At 52.8% G+C, this 21,373-nt stretch overlaps 1 protein-coding gene across 7 annotated transcripts in view; it reads right to left on the bottom strand.

The window, feature by feature from the left end:
- Positions 1-9,346, bottom strand: part of ralgapb (Ral GTPase activating protein non-catalytic subunit beta) — a 140,298-nt gene extending 130,952 nt beyond the window's left edge. For all 7 annotated transcript variants that reach the window (XM_038803826.1, XM_038803829.1, XM_038803828.1 and 4 more), the window contains exon 1: positions 9,208-9,346. The gene's annotated coding sequence lies outside the window, so the exon portion shown is untranslated. The remainder of the gene's footprint in view (positions 1-9,207) is intronic.
- Positions 9,347-21,373: the final 12,027 nt, after the last annotated feature.

Here is a 21,373-nt window from a genome sequence, read left to right as displayed (position 1 = left end):
ACAAAAGAGCTGAACTCCAGAGATAAGGTGAGTGACTGCCCTCAACATCAAAGCAACATTTGACAGAAGTGTGGCATGAAGGAACCCTAGAAAAATTGGAGTCAACGGGAATAACTGCTTCTATCCAATTATCTTCAGCTGCAAAGTTCTGTGTCATCTGCAAGTTTCGATAATGTGTCCTACACACTCGAGTCTAAATTATTTAAATCTTCAAGAACAGTACTGGTCCTCACAAAACCCCCTGGGGAACCCCACTGTATACTTTCTTCACAGAATCATAGCATTTACAGTGCAGGAGGCTGCCATTCGGCCCATCGAGTCTGCACCGGACCTTGGAAAGAGCACCCTACCCAAGCCTACACCTCCACCCTATCCCTGTAACCCAGTAACTCCACACAACCTTTTTGGACACTAAGGGCAATTTAGCATGGCCAGTCCATGTGGAAACCCACGCAGACACGGAGAGAACGTGCAGGCTCTGCACAGACAGTGACTCAAGCCAGGAGTCGAACCTGGGACCCTGGAGCTGTGAAGCAACTGAGCTAACCACTGTGCTAACATGCTGCTTGATTCCTCCCACAAGTCCCGAAAGATGTGCTGTTAGGTAATTTGGACATTCTGAATTCTCCCACTGTGTGCCCAAACAGGTGCCGGAATGTGGTGACTAGGGGATTTTCACAGTAACTTCATTGCAGTGTTAATATAAGCCGACTTGTGACAATAAAGACTATTAATAATAATAATCGCTTATTGTCACACGTAGGTTTCAATGAAGTTACTGTGAAAAGCCCCTAGTCGCCACATTCCGGCGCCTGTTCGGGGAGGCTGGTACGGAAATTGAACCTGCGCTGCTGCCTTGTTCTGCATTACAAGCCAGCTGTTTAGCCCACTGTGCTAAACCAGCCCCGCTATTAAATTCCCCACTACCAATTGAACTGGAGTCGCCATGTAAAAACTGTGCCTACAAGGGGTCAGAGGTTAGGAATTCTGTGGTGAGTAACTCACCTCCTGACTCTGCTTCTGTCCACCATCTACAAGGTACAAGTGATGAGTGTGACAGAACGTTCTCCACTTGTCTGGATGAGCGCAGATCCAACAACACTCCAGGATAAGTGGCTTGATTGACACCACCTTGCACACAACCGATTTCGGCAGCCGTGTGTACCATCTACAAAATGAACTGCAGAAACTTATCAAGGCTCCTTCGACAGTACCTTCCAAACCCACGGCCTCTGCCACACAGGTCGTAAAAGCTTGTTGATTGTGGCTTGCAGAGACTAGGGGCGAGATTCTCCGCAAATGCGGAGAATCGTAAAGGCTGCCGTGGGACAGGCCGTGACCCATGGCAGCCTTCACGCCCATATCCGGGGCCGATTCTCCCCCCGGGCGGGGCTAGGAGCGCTGCCCCGTGCGTCAAGGCCGCACGTCAAGCGGGAAGAGTGCGTCCGTTGCGGACGCACAGCCCGCGATCGGTGGGCACCGATCCCGGGCCTATGCCCCCCTTGGCACGGCCGTGGTACTGCCGTGCCAATCGGGCCCCCAAATGCCCCAAACGGGCATCTGCCACCCGTTTCACGATGGCAGCGAGCAGGTGTGTTTGCTGCCGTGTTGAAACGGGCGTGAAGGCCCGGCCGCTCAGCCTCGGAGAATCGCCGCTCGCCGTAAAAAACGGCGAGCGGCGATTCGTGGCGTGGGGGGGGGGAAATAGCGGGAGGGCATGAAAAATGTCGGGAGACCCTCCCGCTATTCTCCTACTCGGCGTGGGGGGCAGAGAATCGCGCCCTAGAGATCTGATCAACGCAGCAAACACTTCAATTAGGCTGTGGGTACAATTTGCTATTGCACCATGTTCCAGACACATTAAGCAACATACCAATTCTACTGAAGCCACCCAAATGCTGGGAAGGTGAAAGACAAAAAATTTGGTCTACACAATAGGTCCATTTGCAAAGCTCAAGATTAACATTCCAGTGGTGAAGACTTTTCACTTCACCATTTCAGACGAAGGGCGTTCACCCAAACAATTTAAATGTGAACTTGTCTGCTGCACACTTCATGTTTATGTACCTACCAAGACAGTTCTGCCAATCTGATTTACCAGGTAGATCAATCTAATCATTGCAATATGCTCAGATTTTTCAGTATTCCATTCTCAGGCAGAATTAAATCAATTTCCTGTATCCAGAGAATTTGCACAATAAATATTGAAACATAGAAAATAAGAGGCGGCCCTTCGAGCCGCCTCCGCCATTCATTATGATCATGGCTGATCATCCAACTCAACAGCCTAATCCCGCTTTCCCCCAAAATCCTATGATCCCCTTCGCCCCCAAGTGCTATATCTAACTGCTGCTTGAAAACATACAATGTTTTGGCCTCAACAACTTCCTGAAGAAATTTCTCCTCATCCCTGGGCTAAATGATCGACCTCGTATCAGGGCAGCACGGTAGCATTGTGGACAGCACAAATGCTTCACAGCTCCAGGGTCCCAGGTTCGATTCCGGCATGGGCCACTGTCTGTGCGGAGTCTGCACGTCCTCCCCGTGTGTGCGTGGATTTCCTCCGGGTGCTCCGGTTTCCTCCCACAGTCCAAAGATGTGCAGGTTAGGTGGATTTGCCATGATAAATTGCCCTTAGTGTCCAAAATTGCCCTTGGTGTTGGGTGGGGTTACTGGGTTATGGGGATAGGGTGGAGGTGTTGATCTTGGGTAGGGTGCTCTTTCCAAGAGCCGGTGCAGACTCGATGGGCCGAATGGCCTCCTTCTGCACTGTAAATTCTATGTATCCTAAGACTATGACCCCTGGTTCTGGACATCCCCCCCCCCCATCAAGAACATTCTTCTTGCATTACCTGGTTTAGTCCTGTTAGAATTTATGAGATCCTCCCTCATTCTTCTGAACTCCAGCGAATGAAATCCTCTTTTAAAATAATTTTAGAGCACCCACTTATTTTTTTCCAATTAAGAGGCAATTTAATGTGGCCAACCCACCTACCCTGCACATCTTTGACTTGTGGGGATGAAACCCATGCAGACACGGGGAGAATGTGCAAATTCCACACGGACAGTGACCCAGTGCCGTGATCGAACCTGGGTCCTCAGCACCATAGGCAGCAGTGCTAACCACTGCGCCACCCTACTGAATAAAATCCTAACCAACCCATTGCAAGAGTCAGTCTGGTAAACCTTTGTTGCGCTCCCTCTAGAGCAAGAACATCCTTCCTCAGATAAGGAGACCCAAACACACACAATATTCCAGGTGTGGCCTCACCAAGGTCCTGTATAATTGCAGCAACACATCCCTGCTCCTGTACTCGAATCCTCTCGCTATGAAGGCCAACATACCACTTGCTTTCTTTACTGCCTGCACCTGCATGCTTACTTTCAGTGACTGGTGTATGAGGACACTGAGGTCAATCCCTTGGTCCTCCTTTGCTGAAATCTAAACTACTCCCAATCCTCAGACCGGTTGCTTTTCTTGGCCAATTTGTATGCTTCTTCCTTGGATCGAATATTATCTCTAATTTCCTTTATAAGCCATGGATTGGCTACCTTTCCTGCTTTACTATTGTGCCAGACAGGAATAAACGATTGTTGCAGTTCCCCCATGTGCTCCTCGAATATTTGCCATTGTCTATCGACAGTCATCCCTTTAGTAATGTTTTCCAATCAATCATTGCCAACATGCCTCATATCATCGTGGTTTATTTTATTAAGATTCAGGACCCTAGTCTCAGAATCAATACTTCACTCACCACCTTGATGAAAAATTCTATCATGCGATGGGCGCTCATCCCCAAGGGGTCATGCACAACTAGATTGCCAATGATTCCATTCTTATTACACAGTGCCCAGTCTAGGATGGCTTGTTCTCTAGTTGGTTATTCAACTTATTAGTTCAGATAATCATCCTGTATATCTATCTTTCTGGTGTGATGGCCTATTTTCAGCCAATTAGGCTGGATATTAAGAGTCACGTATGTTTGCAAGAATATAGGTACACAAATCTTTTTTGGATTAGTCTAATGGATTGTAATAATTTTTTGTTTGAGTCCAATTAATCCTAAACCACATCTAGAAAATAGCTGGTAAACGAAAGGGTCCAAAAAAGATCTCTCATGTTCATGAAAGTGTACAGATGTGATCACGTTGTGTCACTACCAAAGGAACAAGGTTTCCACTTTCTGTAAGATGTAAATTTGTTTGAGACTGGAAATCAGAGTGACACCTTTGCTGATACCGGAGGGTGGCACAACCTCATGCCTCGACTCGTTGCTGGGATCCAGGTACATACTCCAGCAAAGCCAGAGCATTAAAGATGAGCTATGACCTGTTCTATACTTGTGAAATTGCTAGAATATTCACTCATTAGAGCAGCTATGGCTCCAAGTCTATTCGAGTAAATTTATCAGGTCATTATTGGAAGTCAGCTGTAACAAGCAGTCAATCCACGAGACAGTATTAATCCACTGCCTAATCATATAATTGAATTGGAAATTGGCTTAATTTGTGGATCAGCGTTGTCAGTTTCGATGGGTTGACTTCCTCCCTTTATCTATCATTTTTGTTCTTGAAAGAATGGGATTTGGTGGGAGTGGACTGTATGAAAAACAGACTTTTGCTTGTGTGCGATACAGAAGAGGGGAAAGAAAATCACCTAGTTTTAGTACCAAAAACTTCCAATGCCTCTAACATTGTAGTTTAGCCAACACAATCTTATGCAGAAACAGGGTGGGTAAATTCCTGATACCAACTGCATTTTTATGGCAACAATTAAGGGAGTGAGACTGCTAGATAACGACAAGATCAATTATATGTTCCAGTCAGTAATTTCTGTAGCAAGTCAGACATATTCAGTATACTGCATCCAACAAATGAGGAAAAAACAGACAAACCAACTATTCAATCAGTTTTGTGTGCTAGTCTATAAATGTGGATACAGTGATACAAGGCCACAAGACATAGGAGCAGAATTAGGCCACTCGGCCCATCGAGTCTGTTCCACCATTCAATCATGGCTAATATTTTTCTCATCTCCATTCTCCTGCCTTCTCCTCATAACCCTTGATCCCCTTATTAATCAAGAACCTATCTATCTCTGTGTTAAAGACACTCAGTGATTTGGCCTCCACAGCCTTCTGTGGCAAAGAGCTCCACAGATTCACCATCCTCTGGCTTAAGAAATTCCTTCTCATCTCTGTTTTAAAGGATCGGCCCTTTAGTCTGAGATATAGTGCTTATGTTTCAGGATTAGTAATCCAAAAGCTTGGACTATTAAATCAGAGGATGCAAGATAGACAATTTGAATTCAGTTTGTAAATTTAGGAAATAAAAATCTGGTGAAAAATAAAAGTGCCCATGGAAGTGATGGATTGTTGTCATAACCCAACTGGTTCACAAAAGCTGCTGTTCTGATCCAGTCTGGGTCTATACGTCAGGTTAGTTCCACACCAATGCGGTTGACTCTCAAGTGGCCTAGTAAGCCATTCAAATGGTAAGTGGTAATGCCACGACCCAAAAATTATTTTTTAAATTATCAAATCACTTTACCATCAATACTGCACCCAATGTATAACTTAAAATGTTCTCCCATCCAAGTCCAAAATCCGTAATTTCACTATTAATCACCATTGCAAATTGGTTGCCATATTTTCTACAGTGCCGACACCTAAAAATGTGCCACAATGCCTGTACAGTGCTTTCAGATGAAAATAGAAAATGCTGGAAACCCTTAGCAGGTCTGACAGTATCTATGGAGAGAGAACACAGCTAATGCTTCTGGATGACTCTGTCAGAGCTTTGAGACAGCTGGTGATGATAGATCCATTAAATCCCTACATTGCAGAAGGAAGCCATTTGACCCATTGAGTCTGCACTGATCCTCTGAAAGAGCAACTCTACCACTGTAACCCCATCTAACCTAACCATCTTTGGAAATTAAGGCGCAATTGATCATGGCCAATCCACCTAACATGCACATCGTTGGACTGTGGGAGGAAACTCGGAGCAGCCGGAGGAAACCCACGCAGACACGAGGAGAACGTGCAGACTCTACACAGTCACCCAAGGCTGGAATTGAGCCAGGGCCCCTGGCGTTGTGAGGCAGCATTAGCGTGCCACCCCATGAAAGATGCATGCCTTTCTTTTCAGCGTTGCACCGGAGTGTCAGCCTAGATAGGTATGGTCAATTCCTAAGCCCTTCTGAATCAGAGACAAGTGGCAACTCGGAGCCAAGCCCACAAGCAAAAACAATCATGACACGGTGAAGGAAGTCAGAATTAGAGATTACAGTTCACAAACGGCAGGAAGATTGTTAGCAAACTGTAAGAGCAAGGCACCAATCAGTCATAAAACCCACAGCACTCTCAATCCCAAAGTTAATCCAAAACGCAGCTCGCATTATCTGAATCAGAATAGGAGTAAACCAAATTGTTCCTTAATTTGGAGTGAAATTTCATATAATTCCACAAGAGATTGAAGGGCAGGAAAACAGGTTGTTTTCCCAGAAACTGACCTGATTTAGATGTCATTTAATAAACAATCCAGAGAAACACCTTTCCAGGTAAATATAAACGCAAATACTCACCAGGAAGAGTGAAGGGAGGGACTGTAAACAGCAGGGAGGGTGAGAGGAGGGTGAGAGGTGGGTCTGAGCCTCCCAGGGCTGTGGGTCTGAGCCTCCCGGGGCGGTGGGTCTGAGCCTCCCGGGGCGGTGGGTCTGAGCCTCCCGGGGCGGTGGGTCTGAGCCTCCCGGGGCGGTGGGTCTGAGCCTCCCGGGGCGGTGGGTCTGAGCCTCCCGGGGCGGTGGGTCTGACCCTCCCGGGGCTGTGGGTCTGAGCCTCCCGGGGCGGTGGGTCTGACCCTCCCGGGGCGGTGGGTCTGACCCTCCCGGGGCGGTGGGTGTGAGCCTCCCGGGGCGGTGGGTCTGAGCCTCCCGGGGCGGTGGGTCTGAGCCTCCCGGGGCGGTGGGTCTGAGCCTCCCGGGGCGGTGGGTCTGAGCCTCCCGGGGCTGTGGGTCTGAGCCTCCCGGGGCTGTGGGTCTGAGCCTCCCGGGGCGGTGGGTCTGAGCCTCCCGGGGCGGTGGGTCTGAGCCTCCCGGGGCTGTGGGTCTGAGCCTCCCGGGGCTGTGGTCTGAGCCTTCCCGGGGCTGTGGGGTCTGAGCCTCCCGGGGCTGTGGGTCTGAGCCTCCCGGGGCTGTGGGTCTGAGCCTCCCGGGGCTGTGGGTCTGAGCCTCCCGGGGCTGTGGGTCTGAGCCTCCCGGGGCGGTGGGTCTGAGCCTCCCGGGGCGGTGGGTCTGAGCCTCCCGGGGCGGTGGGTCTGACCCTCCCGGGGCTGTGGGTCTGACCCTCCCGGGGCAGTGGGTCTGACCTTCCCGGGGCTGTGGGTCTGAGCCTCCCGGGGCTGTGGGTCTGAGCCTCCCGGGGCGGTGGGTCTGAGCCTCCCGGGGCGGTGGGTCTGAGCCCGGGGCGGTGGGTCTGAGCCCGGGGCTGTGGGTCTGAGCCTCCCGGGGCTGTGGGTCTGAGCCTCCCGGGGCTGTGGGTCTGAGCCTCCCGGGGCTGTGGGTCTGAGCCTCCCGGGGCGGTGGGTCTGAGCCTCCCGGGGCGGTGGGTCTGACCCTCCCGGGGCTGTGGGTCTGAGCCTCCCAGGGCGGTGGGTCTGACCCTCCCGGGGGTCTGACCCTCCCGGGGCGGTGGGTCTGAGCCTCCCGGGGCGGTGGGTCTGAGCCTCCCGGGGCTGTGGGTCTGAGCCTCCCGGGGCTGTGGGTCTGAGCCTCCCGGAGGTTGGTGGTCTGAGTCTCCCGGGGCGGTGGGTCTGACCCTCCCGGGGCTGTGGGTCTGAGCCTCCCGGGGCGGTGGGTCTGAGCCTCCCGGAGGTTGGTGGTCTGAGTCTCCCGGGGCGGTGGGTCTGACCCTCCCGGGGCTGTGGGTCTGAGCCCGGGGCGGTGGGTCTGACCCTCCCGGGGCTGTGGGTCTGAGCCTCCCGGGGCGGTGGGTCTGAGCCTCCCGGGGCTGTGGGTCTGACCCTCCCGGGGCGGTGGGTCTGACCCTCCCGGGGCGGTGGGTCTGACCCTCCCGGGGCTGTGGGTCTGAGCCTCCCGGGGCGGTGGGTCTGAGCCCGGGGCTGTGGGTCTGAGCCTCCCAGGGCGGTGGGTCTGAGCCTCCCGGGGGTCTGACCCTCCCGGGGCGGTGGGTCTGAGCCTCCCGGGGGTCTGACCCTCCCGGGGCTGTGGGTCTGAGCCTCCCGGGGCTGTGGGTCTGAGCCTCCCGGGGCTGTGGGTCTGAGCCTCCCGGAGGTTGGTGGTCTGAGTCTCCCGGGGCTGTGGGTCTGACCCTCCCGGGGCTGTGGGTCTGAGCCTCCCGGGGCGGTGGGTCTGAGCCTCCCGGGGCTGTGGGTCTGAGCCTCCCGGGGCGGTGGGTCTGAGCCTCCCGGGGCGGTGGGTCTGAGCCTCCCAGGGCGGTGGGTCTGAGCCTCCCGGGGCTGTGGGCCTGAGCCCGGGGCGGTGGGCCTGAGCCCGGGGCGGTGGGTCTGAGCCTCCCGGGGCGGTGGGTCTGAGCCCAGGGCTGTGGGTCTGAGCCTCCCGGGGCTGTGGGTCTGAGCCTCCCAGGGCGGTGGGTCTGAGCCTCCCAGGGCGGTGGGTCTGAGCCTCCCGGGGCTGTGGGTCTGAGCCTCCCGGGGCTGTGGGTCTGAGCCTCCCGGGGCGGTGGGTCTGAGCCTCCCGGGCGGTGGGTCTGAGCCTCCCGGGGCGGTGGGTCTGACCCTCCCGGGGCGGTGGGTCTGAGCCCAGGGCTGTGGGTCTGAGCCTCCCGGGGCGGTGGGTCTGAGCCTCCCGGGGCGGTGGGTCTGAGCCTCCCGGGGCGGTGGGTCTGAGCCTCCCGGGGCGGTGGGTCTGAGCCTCCCGGGGCTGTGGGTCTGAGCCTCCCGGGGCTGTGGGTCTGCCCTCCCTCCCTCCCTCCCTCACTGAGGCGGTGAACCCGGTAAAATCAGCCCCCACAAGGCCAGTGTCTCCCCTTCCTCACTGCTCCAAAATCTAATGAGGAATCAATCCCCCTCCCCCCAGCCAGTTCCTCCCCGTCCCCCCGCGGCCTGGAGGCGGCAGGCGCGTTAAGCGAGTCCCAGGCTTGGTCCCCCGCTATAGGCCGCGACGGGAAAGGCCCGCTAAGCGGGCGAGGGGCCGCGGCGGCGGCTGAAGCAGGAAGCGGCCTTTACCTGTGAGGCCGAAGACAGGCCGCATATCCCGGGCCGCGTCCGCCGGCCGTCCCGCTCCCGCTCCCGCTCCTCCCGTCAACACAGAAGAGGAGCCATCACTCAGGGGAGGCGATCAGAAAGCCACCTCCTCCCCCCACCCGCCGCCGGAAAACAGCCGAACCCCCGCCGCCGGAAACAGCCGAATCCCCGCCACCGGAAACAGCCGAAGCCGCGGCCACCGGAAACAGCCGAACCCCCGCCACCGGAAACAGCCGAACCCCCGCCACCGGAAACTGCCGAACCCCCGCCACCGGAAACAGCCGAACCGCCGCCGCCGGAAACAGCCGAACCCCCGCTACCGGAAACAGCCGAACCCCCGCCACCGGAGCCGAACCCCCGCTACCGGAAACGCCCGAACCCACACCGGAAACGCCCGAACTCACACCGGAAACGTCCGAACCCACACCGGAAACGCCCGAACCCACACCGGAAAACGTCCGAACCCACACCGGAAACGCCCGAACCCACACCGGAAACGCCCGAACCCACACCGGTAACGCCCGAACTGGCTGAAATGCTGCGGCTGCTGGCAGTGTGAGGTAAAATGGGACCGTGCTGGACAAACTCAGCAGGTCCGGCAGCGTCTGCGGGGACAAACCTTCCCAGTCCCTGCGACCCGCCTTCAGACAGGGAGAACTGGGACGGGTTTGATCAGCCAATCCCTGCAGTGCAGGAGGAGGCCATTCGGCCCATCGAGCCTGCGCCCACCCAAGCCCCCCTCACCCTCCCCCCTAACCCCCCCTCACCCTCCCCCTAACCCCCCCTCACCCTCCCCCCTAACCCCCCTCACCCTCCCCCCTAACCCCCCTCACCCTCCCCTAACCCCCCCCTCACCCTCCCCCTAACCCCCCCTCACCCTCCCCCCTAACCCCCCTCACCCTCCCCCCTAACCCCCCTCACCCTCCCCCCTAACCCCCCTCACCCTCCCCCCTAACCCCCCTCATCCTCCCCCCCTAACCCCCCTCACCCTCCCCCCTAACCCCCCTCACCCTCCCCCCTAACCCCCCTCACCCTCCCCCCTAACCCCCCCCTCACCCTCCCCCCTCACCCTCCCCCCTAACCCCCCCACCCTCCCCCATAACCTCCCCTCACCCTCCCCCCTAACCCCCCCACCCTCCCCCCTAACCTCCCCTCACCCTCCCCCCTAACCCCCCTCTCCCTCCCCCCTACCCCCCCCTCACCCTCCCCCCCTCACCCTCCCCCCTAACCCCCCTCACCCTCCCTCCTTACCCCCTCACCCTCCCCCCTAACACCCCTCACCCTCGCCCCTCACCCTCCCCCATAACCCCCCCTCACCCTCCCCATAACCCCCCCTCACCCTCCCCCCTAACCCCCCCTCACCCTCCCCCTAAACCCCCCCTCACCCTCCCCCCTAACCCCCCTCACCCTCCCCCCTAACCCCCCTCACCCTCCCCCTAACCCCCCCCTCACCCTCCCCCCTCACCCTCCCCCCTAACCCCCCCACCCTCCCCCATAACCTCCCCTCACCCTCCCCCCTAACCCCCCTCACCCTCCCCCCTAACCCCCCTCTCCCTCCCCCCACCCCCCCTCACCCTCCCTCCAACCCCCCTCACCCTCCCTCCAACCCCCCTCACCCTCCCTCCAACCCCCCTCACCCTCCCCCCCTAACACCCTCACCCTCGGCCCTCACCCTCCCCCATAACCCCCCCTCACCCTCCCCCCTAACCCCCCCTCACCCTCCCCCCTAACCCCCCTCACCCTCCCCCCTAACCCCCCCACCCTCCCCCCTAACCCCCCCATCACCCTCCCCCTAACCCCCTCATTCTCCCCCCTAACCCCCCCTCACCCTCCCCCCTAATCCCCCTCACCCTCCCCCCTAACCCCCCCGTCCTGGGGAGCGACTATGTGGGGGTCGTGGGGGAATGTATTGCAACAGGGGAGGTGCCCCTTTCGTGGCGCAGGGATCGTCATTGCCCTGCTGCCCAAGAAGGGGGATCTCTGCCAAATTAAGAACTGGCGACCGGTCTCCCTCCTCAGCACGGACTACAAAATCTTTGCCAAGTTGTTGTCTTTACGCCTTGGCTCCGTGCTGGACCACACGATCCACCCTGACCAGTCCTACACAGTCCCGGACCGCACAATCTATGCCAACATCCACCTGGTCCGGGACATTATTCATTTTTCCCAGAGGACTGGTATGTCGAGGGCCTTCTTGTCTCTTGACCAGGAGAAGGCGTTCGACAGGGTGGGGCACGAGTATTTGCTCGGGACTCTGCGAGCTTTCGGGTTGGGGTCTCATTTTGTCGCCCGGATCCGATTACTGTACGCCGCCTCAGAGTGTCTGATTAAGGTTAACGGGTCCCTGACGGCGCCCCTTTGTTTTGGGAGAGGAGTGCGTCAGGGCTGCCCCCTGTCCGGCCAACTTTATTCCCTGTGCGTGGAGCCTTTCCTGTGCCTCCTGTGGAGGAGGTTAACGGGGCTGGTTCTGCGCGAGCCGGACGTGGAGGTGGTACTCTTGGCTTACGCTGATGACGGGCTTCTCATGTTCACTGACCCTGGTGACCTGCGGAGGATGCGAGAGTGCCAGGCTGTCTACTCTGCCGCGTCTTCTGCACGGATCAACTGGGCTAAATGTTCTGGACTCCTGGTCGGTCTGTGACAGGTGGACCCCCTCCCGGAGGAGCTCAGGCCCTTCAACTGGAGTTGGACCAACATCCTCTACCTGGGAGTCCATCTTTGCCCGGCAGAGGAAGCCTGGCCGGCGAACTGGCAGGAGCTGGAGACCAAGGTCACCGTTGGCCTGGGACGCTGGACAGGACTGCTCCGAGTGCTGTCCTGCAGGGGTCGAGTTCTCGTCATAAACCAGCTGATCGTCTCTATGCTGTGGTATCGGCTGGTCACTTTGACCCCTCCCCCTGATTTTGTCACAGGCATCCAGAGAACCCTGCTTTGGTTCTTCTGGGACAAACGATTGCACTGGATCGCTGCGGAGGTCTTGAGTCTCCCGATTGCGGAGGGCGGTCAGGCGCTGTTGTGCCTTCGCACCCAGATTGCGACTTTCTGCCTTCAGACTCTGCAGCGTTACCTGTACATTGAGCCTCCTCCACGATGGTGTGTCTGGCGACATATTTCTTCCGCCAGGTGCAGCTCCTGTTCGTTGACCAGCAGGATCTTCGGAACTCTTTGTTGGCGCTGCCCGTCTTGTACCAGGACCTCCTCAAAGTCTGGAACATGATCACCACGCGCCGCAGCTCTCCCTCGTCAGGAGTACTGGCCCTCGCGGGAGCCGCTGCTCAGGAATCCGCACCTCCACCAATATCAATTCCGGTGGCTGGCGGAGCGGAGGGCTGTGGATGCTGGGGTGACCAGAATCGGGAACGTGCTAGCTCGCGGAGGGGCAGGCTGGCTGACACCCCACGAGCTCGCCGAGCGCGGCGCGGTGTCTGTCCGGCGCACGGCCAATGCCATCCAAGGCCTCAAAACGGCCGTGCTCGGCCCCACGGGTGCACTGGAGATAGAGACGGCGTGGTTGTGCGGTGGCATCCCCTCTGAGCGGACCCCTGCTCGGACGGAATTTCACATTGATCCCAGGCCCTGGCGCACCCGCTGGGCGCCGGCACCCCACAGCCCCAGCCGCCTCACGGAAATACCCTCCGTGCCTTTTTGCACTGCACGGAGGGATTACCTGTACGGCCTGCTGTTGCACACCTTCCACCTCCTTTTCCTTGCCCGCCGTCCGGACACGCCTTGGCGTGCCTCGTTGCCGTCCGCTGGCGGAGGCCCCTGCCGGGGGCCCCTCTATAGAGGCGTCCTCCCCATAAAACGTGGGGACCTGGGGTGGAGGGTGTTGCACATGGCAGTGCCGTGCAACCATCGGATTCACCACTTCGCGGCTCTGCCAGAGACCTGCTCCTTTTGCAGCCTGGTGGAGACTGCGGAGCACGTTTATGTTGTCTGTCATAGGCTGCACTCTCTCTTTGATTTCTTGACGACGTTGTTGTTGAGGTTTTGTTTGCACTTCAGCCCCACGCTCCTGATCTATGGACATCCGGTGCGGAGGGGGGCGGGGAAGACGGAGGATGTCCTCGTGAACCTGCTCCTGGGCCTGACCAAACTAGCCATTTATCGGTTCAGGCAGCGGGCGAGCGAGGGGGTCGCCGGCCCGACTGTCTGGCCCTCTTTCGCGGCCTCGTTCGCGGACGGCTGTCCCTGGAGAGGGAGCATGCTCGCGGACGGCTGTCCCTGGAGAGGGAGATGCTGTGTCCACGGACACACTCAAAGCTTCCCGTGCTCGGTGGGCACTGCAGGGGTTGGATTGCCTTATCAACCCCGATTTTCACACTCTAATTTGACGGGTTTTAGACAAGTTTCTGTTCCCTTTCTTGTTCCTTTTGGGTTGTGCTCCACTCGTTGTTTTAGGAGCAGTCTCTTCTTTTGTTTTATCCATTATTTATTTTATGTTCTTTTGCTTGGTTCTTTTCACATCCAGTATCATGCTAAGGCGGATGCTGGCTTCATCCTGCACATGAATATAAATGTGCAGGTCTCACAAACTCACAAAATAATAATAATTACAAAAAACAAACGAACAGCACACATGAACTAAAGTAGTGAGGCTCCAAAAGAGCTCCACACAAACAGTGACCCACGCCAGGACTCAAAACCTGGGACCCTGGTGCTGTGAAGCCACAGTGCTATCCACTGTGCTACCGTGCTGTTAAACCAGTGTGAAGTTACAGTATTAAAATCTAAAGCTTTGGTCCAGAGTAGGTGTTAATGGCAGAATAAAGATCAGCCCTGTCTGAAAGCAAAATAGCGGAATGTGAGGTGTGAATTGTTTCAAGCCAGGACAGTTGGTAGGATTTCACAAGCCCAGGCCAGATGGTGGGGGATGAATGTAATGCAACATGAATCCAAGGTCCCGGTTGAGGCCGCACCCATCTGTGCGGAACTTGGCTATAAGTTTCTGCTCGGCGATTCTGCGTTGTCGCGCGTCCTGAAGGCCGCCTTGGAGAACGCTTACCCGGAGATCAGAGGCTGAATGCCCTTGACTGCTGAAGTGTTCCCCGACTGGAAGGGAACATTCCTGCCTGGCGATTGTCGCACGATGTCCGTTCATCCATTGTCGCAGCGTCTGCATGGTCTCGCCAGTGTACCACGCTTAGGGACATCCTTTCCTGCAGCGTATGAGGCAGACAATATTGGCCGAGTCGCACGAGTATGTACCACATACCTGGCGGGTGGTGTTCTCACGTGTAATGGTGGGACGGACCCATGTCGATGATCTGGCACGTCTTGCGGAGATTGCCATGGCAGGGTTGTGTGGTGTCTTGGTCGCTGTTCTGAAGGCTGGGTAGTTTGCTGCAAACAATGGTCTGTTTGAGGTTGTGCGGTCGTTTGAAGGCAAGTAGTGGGGGTGTGGGGATGACCTTGGCAATATGTTCGTCTTCATCGATGACGTGTTGAAGGCTGCGAAGAAGATGTCGTAGTTTCTCTGCCCTGGGGAAGTACTGGTTGATGAAGGGTACTCTGTCGGTTGTGTCCTGTGGTTGTCTTCCTGCGGAGGTGTTGCGGTTTTTTTGCTATGGTGAGTTGGAACTGTCGATCGATGAGTCGAGCGCCAGATCCCGTTCATACAAGGGCATCTTTCAGTGTCTGTAGATGTCTGACACACTTATCCTCGTCTGAGCAGATCCTGTGTTTTCGGAGGGCTTGTCCATAGTAAGCCACTAGTAAAGCACTGACCGTGGAGAGACCCGGGAGGGACCTCCGGGAAGTGTATATACCGTATTTGTAAATAAATCAAGTAAGAAGTCTTACAATACCAGGTTAAAGTCCAACAGGTTTGTTTTGAATCACTAGCTTTCAGAGCGCAGCTCCTTCCTCGAACCTGAGGGATTGACGCTGTGAAACAACAGTGCTAACCACTGCGCTACCGTGCCGCACCTCTTGGTCGCGTTCCAAATCCTTCTCCATGAACCTGTTCAAAAGCAGCATTCTTTCTCTGAGCTCCACCCAGCCCCTCAAACAAAAGTTGCCTCCTCGGGTTTTCACCACCGTTATATTGGTTGTTTTGATTGCCCACTCCCATTTATACAAAGGAAGAGAGCCATGTTACCGATATGCAACTAACATCATGGACAAAGCGGTCATCAGACTCTGTATTGGGCTAATGGCTGGTCAGACAGCAGGGTTCCGAAGGACAATGGATCTGAGGCATCCTGCGTTTCCCCACTAACGAGTTTAAATCTGAATGGAAAAGTGGAACGCAGGCCAGGTGTGGGACTATCCCTCTGACTTCATGCTAGCAGTTTTTCCCCTCAATTTGCTAACCCAGAAATTGTCTACTACATCTTCGATTCCATTCCTGGACCCGTTCCTAATATCTCACTTTTGTAACATTATTGTTTTGTGCTGTACCTGCTGTACATTGATACCTGTAGCTATCTTTCTGAACTTTCAGTTCTTGTTTAATTGATATGGGGTGCAATTAAACAGCTTCATGTTGTTCAGGACAGCATGGTGGCACAGTGGTTAGCACTGTTGCTTCAGAGCTCCAGTTCGATTCCCGGCTTGGGTCACTGCTGTGTGGAGTCTGCACGTTCTCCCCGTGTCTGCGTGGGTTTCCTCCGGGTGCTCTGGTTTCCTTCCACAGTCCAAAGATGTGCAGGTTAGGTGGATTGCCCATGACAAATTGTCCTTAGTGTCCAAAAGGTTAGGTGGGATTATTGGGTTACAGGGATAGGGTGGGGGTGTGGGTTTCAGTGGGATTCTCTTTCCAAGTGCCGGTGCAGACTCGATGGGCCGAATAGCCTCCTTTGCACTGTAAATTTTATGTTCATCGCACCCAACCTGAGAGGCCTCTCAGATTCACAACGCTCGAAACATCTCACGAGATTCAACAGAATCTTGCAGGGCAAGATCCAGATACTGATGTTTAAATACGCCATTAGGCCTCTTTAAACATGCGTCCGTTGGATTCTACAGGGCCCTGTGATTCACCGTCTGTGCCTGAGAGATTTTACCCGGGCTCCGTTTAGTATTGGTGCACACGAACGTGGACCAGTCATAACAGCACCTGGGGTGTCTCCCAGGCCCTTGAAGGTCTCGGGATGGTTGGGCATTGGGCAGGGTGGCACCCTGGCAGCCCCAATGACACCTGGACAGGGCCAGCCTGGCACCAGGGCACTGCTAGGTGATTATTGTCAGGCTGGCAGGGGCAATGCCAGGGTACCAGGCTGGCAGTGTGAAGGTGCACGGGTGCCAGGTTCTCTGTGCCACCTTGCAGCCGGAGGTGACCTGCACATAAGATGTATGGTGCAGGGAGGGGGGCTCGAGGACCCTGGAAGAGGTAGGTTGGATGAAGTGGGGAGACTGGAGGTTGTGGTGGAGTTGATGAAGAGGATAGAAAGATCGGGACTGCCCTTCAAAATGGCGCTTGATCTGCAAATAGTCTTCCTGCCTTAGCGAGCTGGTGACTAAAGTACAACCTCGATGGGGAATTCCTCGCCGAGGCCGATTAAAATGACAAAGTGCCGTTGAAAAGCGGGGTCTTTCTTGGCGCCCTAACCCGGAAATAGATTTTTTTGGTTGAATCACACCCATTATTCTTTTTTGTAAAAAAATCAATATCTCGATAAATAGAATGTTTTGTTTTAATTTTCCAATTAAGGGGCAATTTAGCGTGGCCAATCCACCCACCCTGCACATCTTTGGGCTGTGGGAGTGAGACCCATGCAGACACGGGGAGAATGTGCAAACTCCACACGGACAGTGACCCAGAGCCGGGATTGAACCCGGGGTCCTTGGTGCCATGAGGCAGCAGTGCTAACCACTGTGCCACCGTGTCACCCTATGAATAGAAATAATAAAAAATAGCTAAAGCTTTTTTTATCCTTACAAGGGCCTTTTTTTGCTAAGCAACCCCCACTTCTTATACCTTTTATTTATTTTTCACGCCATTGCCCTCTTTAAGCTGAATAGAAACCCAATTGGAACTGAGCCAACCTCCACACAAACAAACCCTTCATCCAGCATCAATCTAACTAGGTTTTACCCTTCCAGACACTGAGACATTCAATTAAACCCACTTAAAGCTATACCCTATTTCTAATGTTTACCAATACAAATCTAAATTCACTTATAACTGCCTTTGTTTTCCTAACACACCTCGTCTTATCTGTCTAATCATAGCCAGAGAATCACTTGCGATAGTTTCTCTCCTGCTCCCTCGCCATTACCCCTGCTACCCCCAAGAATCAATCCTTGGCTCCATCCTATTTCCACATTCTTCCCCTAAGTGACTTTATCGTAAAGTGCAACGTTTTCACTGTTGATGCCCAGCTCTATCTCACCACCATCTCTCCTCACTCCTCCACTGTCACTGAATTATCAGACCGATTATGCATTGTGATGATTGGAAAATTTTCAGAAAATTTGATTATAAATATATTGGGCAATTTAAGGGTTAAAAGTCTGGGGTTAGAATGTGCTTGGCTGCAATGTCATTTTTCTTTAAAGGTTCTATTCTGCAGGGCCTGGGTGGTTTTAGCAGCCAGAAGGTGAAATTGACACAATAATGTGTTTTTCAGTCTGGGCTAATGCACTGTGTTTTGACTGGGGAAGTACCTGGGGAATTAATGTGTTAATTTGTTTTATTTAACTTGGGGAGATGATGTTGGTGCTGGGTGGAGCTAAGAGAGATGTTTTTGGAGAAAGGCTTTTGGAAGTGAAAGCTGAACCTGCAACCCTTGTTTTATTTAGACCACAAGTAAAGGCAATTTTTTTTCCCAGTAGGATAGTTTAAAAAAACAAGAGCAATAATAGTTAAAGCAGAGCAGACTTGTCAGGAAGAGGCTAAAACCATCCAGCTATTTGAAGATATTCAGCCAGAGTCTGGCGAATCATAGAATTTACAGTGCAGAAGGAGGCCATTCAGCCCATTGAGTCAGCACCAGCCCTTTGAAAGAGCACCCCATTTAAGCCCACACTTCCAACCTACCCCCATAATCTATTAACCCCATCGACCTTTTTTCTGAACACTAAGGGCAATTTATCATGGCCAATCCACCTAACCTGCACATCTTTGGACTGTGGGAGGAAACCGGAGCACCCGGAGGAAACCCACACAGAGAGAATGTGCAGACTCCACACAGCCAATGACCCAAGCCGGGAATCGAACCTGGGACCCTGGAGCTGTGAAGCAACTGTGCTAACCACTATTTACAATATAGTTTTGTTTTAGAAATACCAAAACCGTAATTTTTCATGCAATCACTCCTTGAGTGAATAATTCTTTCCGCCTTTGAGAAAGTGGCTAAACAATTGAATTGGCCAAATGTTATGGGAGAGGTGTTTTCAGAACCCCAAAATGTACCATGGAGTTCAACCAACCCCCACCTTTAATGGATTGTTGCTTTTGAAGCACACGGCTTGTTCCCCAGGTGTAGTACTACAATTATGGACACGTGGTTTTTAAAACAAAACAATGTTTATTCCATGAAGTCAAATTAACCTTTTAAATAAACATTGGATCTCTTAACACCCCTTACTTCAAACATAACCCCGAAAATAATACAACACTATCCAATCCTGCAAACTGTTCCTTTACACATCCAAAAGACTTAACAAATCCTTCAAACAGAAGCACATTAGGTTTATATTCAATACATTTATAGTCTTTGGATTTGCAGACATCAACAGACCAGCTCGGTATTTCTTCCTGCAGCTCTCAGCAAAACACACAGACACTCCCAGCTGCTCTCTCAAACTGAAACTAAAACTCCCAAAAAGCAGAAGTGAGCTCAGCTCCCCCTCATGTGACATCACTTCAGTAATATGATCAGCCGCATTTCTTAAAGGTACATTTCTTAAACATCCAATTCTTAAAGGTACTCTCACATGACATTTCCCCCAAGAAAAAAAAATAAACCATCAACTTCAAAATGGTTACATTTTTCACTTTTGCACTATCCACTAAGAAATGCACACAGTAAATATGCGTTTTCGTTTAAAAAAAACAACACATGCAAACAGGCATAATAATAAAGTCCATCTTTCCCGTTCTTCACCCTCCAACCGGAATCCTTCCATTCATCACATTCGTGACAAAGCATTGGCCATCACATTTTCCCATCCTGCCACATGTACTATTTTTAAATGAAATGACTGTAACAATAAACTCCAGCGAAACAGCCTTGCATTATTATTCTGTAATCACTCCAAAAACGTCAAAGGATTATGATCAGTATAATGGTGTCAGATGGATTGCTGGTCACATAAATGTGATAATGTTGCAAAGCCAGCACCAAACACAAAGTCTCCTTCTCAATCGTCGAATACGTTTTCTGGTGAGAATTCAATTTCTTTGAAAAATAACCAACAGGCCACTCTAGACCTTCGTCGTCGTCTTGTAGAAGCACCGCACCTACACCCACATCACTCACATCAACAGCCACTTTGAATGGTTTGGTATAATTTGGGATGGCTAACACAGGAGCAGTGGTTAACACAGCCTTCAGGCCGTCAAATGCCTGTTGACAATCCGCTGTCCACTGAAATTTGTTACGCTTCTTGAGCAAGTCCATCAGTGCAGCGACCACACTGCTAAAATTTGGTACAAATTTCCGGTAAAATCCACTCATACCAAGAAACCGCATTATTTCCCGTCGTGTCGAGGGTATTGGAAACTCCAATAACGTTGGTTTTCACATCCCGTGGGACCATTCGACCCTGTCCAATTGTGTGACCAAGGAAAATGACTTGGGCTTTTCCAAATTCACTTTTGGCGAGGTTTATCACCAAACCCGCCTCCTTAAGTCGATCGAATAACTCCATCAGATGTTTTAAATGTTCTTTCCATGTCTGGCTGAAAACTACCAGATCGTCGATGTATACCGCACAATTGGGTAATCCTGAAACGACTAATAGTTAACTATTGAAATGTTGCTGGGGTGTTTTTCATGCCAAATGGCATAACTTTGAATTGGTATATGCCATCTGGAGTCACAAAAGCTGAAATTTCTTTCGCCCTTTCAGATAAAGGTACCTGTCAGTAACCTTTCAGTAAATCCAATTTGGAAATAAAAGCAGATTGTCCCACTTTCTCAATGCAATCCTCCAAACGTGGGATAGGATAGGAGTCTGTTCTTGTAACTGCAGTCATCTTTCGATAGTCCACACACAACCGTTGGGTACCGTCTGGTTTAGGTACCATCACTATGGGTGAGCTCCATTGGCTGCAATCCACTTCAATTATGCCATTTTTAAGCATACTCTCAATCTTGCTGTTAACCTGTGCCAATTTTAAAGGGTTAAGTCTATATGGATGTTGTTTGATAGGAACAGCATTTCCCACATCTACATCATGTATAGCCATTTTAGTACTTCCCAATTTATCTCTACAAACTTGCCCATGTGATATCAATAACTCAGGTCAGTCTTTTTCCTCTGGAAGGTAACAACAATTCATCCCAATTTTTAAGAACGTCCTAATTTTCCAATTTAATTTGAGGTATGTCAAATTCACAGTAATCTGGATTTGGTTCGTCACTTTGAGTTAGAATCATTAAAACCTTCTTTTTCACTCCTTCCATTTCAAAGTACCTTTTAAGCATATTTACATGACACACTTGGTGAGTCTTCCTTCTATCTTGTGTTTTTACCACATAATTATGGGGGCCTCACGGTAGCATGGTGGTTAGCATCAATGCTTCACAGCTCCAGGGTCCCAGGTTCGATTCCCGGCTGGGTCACTGTCTGTGTGGAGTCTGCACGTCCTCCCCGTGTGTGCGTGGGTTTCCTCCGGGTGCTCCGGTTTCCTCCCACAGTCCAAAGATATGCGGGTTAGGTGGAATGGCCATGCTAAATTGCCCGTAGTGTAAGGTTAATGGGGGGATTGTTGGGTTACGGGTTACGTGGGTTTAAGTGGGGTGATCATTGTTCGGCACAACATCGAGGGCCGAAGGGCCTGTTCTGTGCTGTACTGTTCTATGTTCTATGTTCTAATTCACTTCACTTAATTTCCTTTCAATCTGATACGGTCCACAAAACCTAGCTTTTAAAGGCTCACCTACCACTGGTAACAACACTAAAACGTTATCTCCACTGGCAAAACTACAAACTTTGGATTTCTTGTCCACTACCCGTTTCATCACATTTTGTGCAA

This window comes from Scyliorhinus canicula, chromosome 7 (genome assembly GCF_902713615.1).
Source record: "Scyliorhinus canicula chromosome 7, sScyCan1.1, whole genome shotgun sequence".
NCBI classification, from domain to species: Eukaryota; Metazoa; Chordata; class Chondrichthyes; order Carcharhiniformes; family Scyliorhinidae; genus Scyliorhinus; species Scyliorhinus canicula.
Note: the sequence above shows the minus strand (reverse complement) of the source record. Positions and strands in the feature narration are given on the sequence as shown.